The sequence below is a fragment of the Mus caroli genome, chromosome 12 (genome assembly GCF_900094665.2).
Source record: "Mus caroli chromosome 12, CAROLI_EIJ_v1.1, whole genome shotgun sequence".
Classification (NCBI taxonomy): domain Eukaryota; kingdom Metazoa; phylum Chordata; class Mammalia; order Rodentia; family Muridae; genus Mus; species Mus caroli.
Window position 1 is genome coordinate 45392309 of NC_034581.1, and position 8292 is coordinate 45400600.

Sequence of the window (8292 nt, forward strand, 5' to 3'; positions counted from 1 at the left end):
AGGGTAAAGGAGCCTCTCTCTCAAAAAACAAGGTGAGAAATTGCCTCTTTGAGGAGGGGCAATGAAACAGAAAGGAATCCATCTGAGATCCTTGTCTGCTTTTCTCTAGTTATTCTAAACTAAAACTCCAAATGAAATGTGGTCACTGCTTATTTAATGTCAGGTCAGTAAGATTAAATATTTTCTTATGATTTATTTCTTTCCCATGAGAAGCTTCTTAATTTCAATTAACTACAAAACTTCCCTTGGAAGTCCGAATGTAAGCAAATAGGAGAAAGGAGACAACTTTCTCACACAGCAATCTGACAGTGTTCTGTAGAGCAAGTGATTAATGTAGCCTAGTATAAACCTGGAGCTTATTCTAGGACCAGGAAAAGAAAATAATTAGACAAAAGAATTGGAGATTTTAGGGGTTGACCCAGCAGGTTTTCAAATAAGATTCTTAGAGCCTGTTCCCTGAGCAAGAAGCTATTTCTACTCTTATATTTGGGAAATGTGACATTTTATCCTGTATCACAGGGTATTAAATTCAACTCACAAAATGTTTTCAAGCTCTGAGACCTTGAGTTTGTCAAACCCATCAACAGAGAATATACACTGGAGTCAACCAATGAAAGAAGATGAAACTATGTTAATTTATCAATGCTTTTATTTGAGGCAGCTGGTTCAGTATAAGTCTGTTTTACAGACGAATCAGAGTTTCATTTCCTTCTACCTTGTATTCTATAATCCAGCATTTAACTATATTCTTTCTAATACTCTTCACTATAACGATTGGAATTTCTTCTCTATTTTGATTTTGTTACTGTCATGTATCAAATCAATTTTAACAAACTGAAATGTTAAGTCTTGCTAACTTCTTCCCTGTATCTCCTAAGCTGTGTTTCATTTGAGGCCACATTACATGAACATAGCTTTAAATTTAATGTCATTATTCCTGTGGGCAGGGATGTTATTGTATATTGTCAGGTGTTGAAACCTTAACCTAGTATCCTTTTGATAATGACAAGCTTCCCCCTTCAATGCGAATAACAAGCAGAATGCTTTATAGTGTAAGAAAACCAAAGTATAGTAATCTAGTTTCTTTATCATTGATTCTGCCCTTTGGGATTTTGTCATTAGAAGGATTCAAATCATAAGTATTAAAATGGTCTGAGATAAGTAGCACCAATGGAATAGGAAGCAGAGAAAGAGAATGTATTCAAGGCTGACAACCTGAACTAAATCTAAAGGGATTAGGTGTGTGTTGTATCTCTCCTAAAATACATACCAAAACTGATTCTTCCTTTGCGAAGTTAGAATGTGTGCTTAACTTAGAGTCTCTGTTGTAACATCCACTTTGCTAGCATATACAGGTGGGATAGTGTGGCAAATTAAGTGTTGGAGTGATATAATTTCACACCTACCCCCAGAACCCAGCAAAAGAAAGAGCCCAGAGCTTTTTGGGTGCTGGGGTCACATGCTATGCAATGCTTTCCTCTTTCCTTATTTAGGAAGCTGGGCATATGTTCTACTGCTCTTGTTCTTAGAGTTCCAAACAACCATAATTTTCTGTCTGTTATTTGAAATGAAGGAAAAGTTGAAGGTGCTGCCAGGATCACTGAAAACTTGTTGTTGTTGTTGTTGTTGTTGTTGTTGTTATTGTTGTTGTTGTTGTTGTTGTTTGTAGTACACTATATTCTTTATTTCACAACACCCCACCACCACTTCTTGGGGTTATGGAGGAGGGCACCATATTTGAGAAACAGGTAAATTATGAGACGTAAAGCACACTAATTTATGACTAAATCTTGCCGAATGTCCTCTTAGCCAAAACAGCACTGCAAATACTATGATATAGTGTAATAGTGTTTATCTGTGTATGCCTCAAAGACTGAGCTCTCAGAGTGAAATTATTTGTGAAATGCAAGTTACATTTGGGTTATTTTAGAGAAACAAATAAAAGATAGAATTCAGGTTACACATCAAGAAAACTGAACCAGGAGACTAAAATCAAACTTTCACATTAGATTTCATTTGACATGATTTCAAAATAAACTAAGTTCAGTAAACCTGTTGGCAGAGAAGTATCATTTGTCAAGTGATTAACAGGGACACAATCTGTAATTATGAATTGCCGAAAGCAGGCCTCTAATGAGAGGATGACTCACATTTTAGGGGTGAAGGGGGAGGGGTCTCTCAGAAACTGTGATTTCATTTACACAACTCTAAATAGCTAATGGCAGGTAACTCTTGCCAACTACCCAGCCAACTCTTTCAAGCTCATTAACAGAACTCCATGGTCTCACTGAAGGGTAAACCATATGGAGGTGTCAGTAAGAACCAGAGATGAGAGACTGGAATGCATGTTCTGTCCTCTGCGAGTCAATCTGATGGGCAGTGATTTGAGCCTTTGTTTATCTGACATGACCTGTTCTGAAGTAAGAAGAGGAAATACATTTTTAGAGGTTATAAGGTTTTTTATCTCCCCACTGCCTTAAAATGCACTGTCTAATTATTAAACATAATTATTTAGCTCTTGTTTCTCCAGTTTTCCATATCTTTGTCACATTTTGGTTCTGGAAAAACAATTGAATAATAGCATTACACACATAGTAGTCCATTGTTTGCTTTGAGCTTTGTTTTCAGGGGTTGTTAAATTGCTATTCACGATTTCCCTGGTGATTGAAAACTTGTACTTCTAAGGTCACTTTAACTCTTTAATCACATGAATCTTGAAAATGCTTGAGAAAATGAGAGTCTGTGGCAACTACAGAGGGCGCACCTTTAAAGCAAATAGGGGCACTGTTTAATGGAGTCCTTCCAATCTGGATATCAAGTACACCTTTATGCAATTGAAATTCTCACTGGATATCCTTATGCTGCATTGGTCTTTGGAGAAATTAGAAAACTACCTAAATACAATGTTCACTATTTAAAAAACAGGTTTCTGTTCTATTCATATCCTCAATCTATTCTGCAGAGATAATTTGGATCAGTTTTGCTGAGAGTTTGTAATTTCTCTTTGATTCATTCAATGAGAATCTACTGGTCACACTTATCATAATAATATAAGGTCAAGGTACTAATGGAATGGCTTCAGATGTGTTAGACAGCCTCACCTTGCTTTTGAAGCTCACCCTTGATGGGTTGCTTAGGTCAAGAGTGGCACAGTGTAAGCAGTGGGTAAAGTCAAAAGGTTTATTTGCTTGGCTTACATGAGGCGAGAGAGAAGGTTGTGATATGCCAACTAATTCTCTAGGGATAAGTTAGAGTTTGAGGACAGAGTGAAAGGAAAACTTCAGATTAATGAAAACAGCATGCTTATAGGCCTAGAAATAGCTTTAGATGTAAAATAATTTAGAATAAAGCACAGAGGTCAAAAGGGAATGAATGAATAGAATTTAAATGGGATATTTATTATTAATTCAGAGCTACCAATAGTAAAATCTGTGTGTGTGTGTGTGCTCACGCGCATGCGTGCGTGCATGCGTGTGTGTGTGTGTGTGTGTGTGTGTGTGTGCGCGCGCGCGCGCGCGCGCGCGTGCATGTGTGTGTGTGAATACCTCATGCTGGGCTCAGGGGCAACATCTAGATATCACTATGTATAGCAGCTGAAACCATTCAGAGTAATGTAGACTGCAACCATATCCAAGTCCTGAAAGAAGACATTATGAAGGCAGAGGCAGACACAAAGAGAAACATAAGAGAAAATTGACCACTATGGCTATACAATAGTGAGTTGTCATGAATGCCAGTGAGAGTTTCCACAAAGAATCCTAGGAAAAGAAATTCATGGAAAGTGAGTTTTTTAACAACTGTAAATTAAAATAGATAACCAGCCATCTTGAACCCTACATAATACAAAGTTGGGATATGTAAGACTCTGTGTGCTTCTCTCCTGCATGTTCCCAACAACAGTGCCTGGTAAGATGTCAGCACCTTCCTGAGTAGATAACTGGGTCATTTAGTTTGCAATTATGCAAAGCATCATCTCAGGCATTGCACAGTCTCTCTGTGAATGTTCTGGTCCTCAAGCCTTACCCTGTCCTATAAAGGGTTCTGTTTAACTTTATTGCATTAGGATCAATGTGGTGAAAATATATCACTGGACACACTTGAATTTACAGCAATTCTGGCATTGTATAGTGCTTGTGTATTCATGCACAAATCAACGGCAAGCTCAAGTCAGATCAAATACCAGCATGGAGAGAGAAGGTGGGCTTGAAGTCCCACCCACAGTCACTAGTAATTGATCATTGCTGCAGGGAGACAAAGAGTCAGTTTTCTTTAACAGTGGTGCCCCTAGTAAGTTGATCAGACTTCAGTGGTATATTAAAGAATATATGGGCAGTACAAATTGAACTCAATGTATAAGAAATGAACAACAATTTCTAAAATAAGTTGGGTATGGAAGGGTAGATCAGCAAAGAGGGGTGAATATGATCCAAGGTGGTGGACCTCACTGCCTACATGGCCTCCAAGGAGTAAGAAACCCTGGACCATCCACCCCAGCAAGGACACTGAGAGCAAGAGAGAGACCCTCGGTTGCTGAGGAGTCCCTTTCCCAACTCGGCGCCCAACACTGAGCATCTTCCTCCCTTGTTGTAGCCATATTCATTGTCATACCAGGAAATGAGCTTTACAAAGTTGTCATTGAGAGCAATGCCTGCCCCAGCATCAAGGGTGGAAGAATGGGAGTTGCGGTTGAAGTCACAGGAGACAACCTGGTCCTCAGTGTAGCCCAGGATGCCCTTCAGTGGGCCTTCAGATGCCTGATTTACTACTTTCTTGATGTCGTCATACTTAGCAAGTTTCTCCAGGAGGCACGTCAGATCCACGACAGATACATTGGGGGTAGGAACAGGGAAGGCCATGCTGGTGAGCTTCCAGTTCATCTTTGGGATGACCTTGCCCACAGCCTTGGCAGCACCAGTGGATGCAGAGATGACGTTCTGGGCAGCCCCATTGCCATCATGCCACAGCTTTCCAGGGGGACCATCCACAGTCTTCTGAGTGGCAGTGATGGCATGAACCATGGTCATGAGCCCCTTCCATGATGCCAAATTTGTCAGGGATGACCTTGGCGAGGGTAGCTAAGCAGTTGGTGGTGCAGGATGCATTGCTGACAATCTCGATTGAGTTGTCATATTTGTCATGGTTCACACCCATCACAAACATGGGGGCATCGGCAGAAGGGGCGGAGATGATGATCCTTTTGGCTTCAAGTGGGCCCCGGCCTTATCAATGGTGGTGAAGACGCCAGTAGTCTCCATGGCATCACCCCATTTGATGTTAGCGGGGTCTCGCTCCTGGAAGATCGTGATGGGGTTCCCATTGCCCATTGATGACAAGCTTCCCATTCTCGGCCTTGACTGTGCTGTTGAATTTGCCATGGGTGGAGTCATACTGGAACATGTAGACTATGTAGTTGAGGTCAATGAAGGGATCGTTGATGGCAACAATCTCCACTTTGTCATGTGGAGAGCAGACAGCAGCTCTGGTAACCAGTTGCCCTAGACGGTCAAATCCTGTTCACACCGACCTTCACCATTTTATCTACGGGATCAGGCTGGCGCTGCACAAGAAGATGCGGCTGTCTCTGGAACAGGGAGGAGCAGAGACAACAGGTAGTTTCTTTTTATTGTTAGTCTGTGGGATTTCTCATGTGCTATGTATAGGGTTTCCTTAAGTACATATTCTACTAATACTTCTCTAAGAATTTAATTTCCTTATCTTAAATCATGAACAGAAATTATAATTCAAAATTCTAGTGTATTTTCCTAGTATATTCTATCTAGAGATATATTCATTGTCCAACCTACTATGTAAACATATTTTACTTTCATTGGACCTATATTTTCTGGTTGTAATATACTGATGTAAGTTGCAGTCTTCCATGTGCTTTCACTACATTTGTCTCTAGTATTCATTATGTTCTTTGATGTTTAATAACTTAGTTTTCATGTTTTTCATCTCTTTATGTAAGAATAGACATTTCTCACCACTAAGAATATCAATTTTCAGCCTGGAAAATAGTTTTCTCAAACAGTAGAGAAGAGAATCTATTAAAAATGTAAAGCATAATTTTCAATAATAGGTTGCAAGTCCAGGATAATCATATACAGTGCAGACATGCATATTAATTCTCTCTGTAATTAATGTAATTCATTATTTTTACTTACCTTTTACTTAGCAAAACTTCCAGTTTTAACATATTCAGAAAACCGGAAATCACAAATATAAACAATTAAAAATATCATGAGACTTAAATAAGGATATATGTATTAAAGGAACCATGTAAATAATACTAAATTGAATTGCATTAGAGTTACTGAAACAAAGTTGTAAAAGCAATATGACTCATTTTTTAAATTATTTGCAAGTGAAACAAACCAAAATGAATGTTTTTGTAAAATAATGTTAGACGTGTTGCTTTTAACAATGTTTGGTTTTAAAAATAAAACATATGGGCAGGTAGAAATTTTCAAATAAAAAGCAGAAATCCTGTGTGGCCTTAATATAGATACAAGAGTATGTCAGGCTTAAGTTGAAATGTCTATATAAAACCTGAAACTTGTCCACTATTTTAAATATTTGATTTCCAAAGATCATTTAACACAGTAGTTAAAGAGTCAATTAATAATGTTTTGTATTTCTTTAGTGTTTGCTTTTCAATTTCTAATCATAGCTATGACTGGTCCCTCAAGAGAATTGTCTATCTCATTTCAAAATAAGGAGAAGATCATAGGTGGAAGAAAACAAAACACCTTCAAGCCAGTAAGCTGAACTGCCATATTAGCAGACTCCACTAAGTTATACATTTTATACCCATTGACATCAATTACTATCAGCCTCTGCTGGTTAGATTTTGTCAACTCGGCACAAAATCTAATGTTTGTGTCCAGGAAGAGAGACTCTCAACAGACTGTCTTATAGGCAAATTGTTTGGGTCTTTTCTTAATTGATAATTGATGTTATAGAACCTGGGCCATGAGGATGGTGTTATCCCTGTGTGGATTGTCCTGGGTGGTATAAGAAAGCAGAGTGGGCAGGTCATAAGGAGAACTCCGGTAAGTAGTAGTCTTCTATGGTCTTTGTTTCACTTCCTGCCTCCAGACTCCTGCATTGATTTCTTGCCTGAGTTCCCTGATCAACGAATTGTGATGGAGAAGTGTAAGCTAAATAAACACTTTCTTCCTTAATTTGCTTTGTTCAAGATGCTTATCACATCCGTAGAGACCACATTTGAACACAATCTTCAACAGAAATTCTCCTTCCAGTGAACAGAGACTTATGACTGTACAGGATGCTAAGAATAAAGGAGGCTTATTGTTCTTCCTATGAGGTTGCAAACCTCTTCACCTCCTACAGTTTTTACCCTAACTTCCCCATTGGGATCCTGGCACTTAGTCCAATGTTTGACTGTGTACATCTGCATCTGTATTGGTCCAGCTCTGGCAGAACCTCTCAGAGGACAGCTACCAACCAGAACCCCCAAAACTCCCAGAGACTAAACCACCAACCAAACTCATGACTCCAGCTGCATATGTAGTATGGTAACTAAGGTAATCACTTTATCTGGCATCAAAGGGAGGAGAGGCCCTTGGTCCTCTGGAGGCTTGGTTACCCAAGATAGGGGAATACTAGGGTGCTGAGGCAGGAATGGGTGGAAGGGTGAAAGAGTACCCTCATAGAAGCATGGGGGAGCTGGAAGGTAGAGAGAAGGGCCACAAAATGCTATCTCCTAAGCCAACCATAGACAAGATGATCATGAACTCTGTGGTTACTGGCACTGGGCTTATACACATGGAGTCTGCCCAGAATTCAGTTTTGGAGGAGAAAGGGACACCTAGGTCCTTTCACTAAATGTTGATCTATTAGAAACTATCAGATTCTGTGAGACAGGGAGACAAAATATCCATGTCTATGCACTGCTGGGTGGGGAATAAATAAATAAAAGGCTAGAGTAACCAGAAAACATCAGATACAAGGATGAAAATCTTAAAGAATAAATTCAACTAATTGAATTATGAAAAAAAGAGAAAGAAATTCAAAGCATTGTGAAGTGTAATAGTATCCAGTGTATTAGTAATTTCAGGCAATAGTTTAGGATAATAAAATAAGTACTGTATTAGTATTTCAGTACAGTATAGGAATCCTTGGATCTTTATTGAAAGGATAGTGTCTTCTTCCAGTCCACAATAATCAAGCAGAACCTCTCTAAGGATGCCAGGAATCTACCTTTAAAAAAAATCTCCAAATAGCTTTGAAGTGAGTAATGCTTTTACCTCTAATGCAGAAAACATTGAT

At 39.0% G+C, this 8292-nt stretch overlaps 1 pseudogene; it reads right to left on the minus strand.

The window, feature by feature from the left end:
- Positions 1 to 2396: 2396 nt before the first annotated feature.
- Positions 2397 to 5200, minus strand: LOC110307356 (annotated as a pseudogene).
- Between the last annotated feature and the right edge of the window lie 3092 nt (positions 5201 to 8292).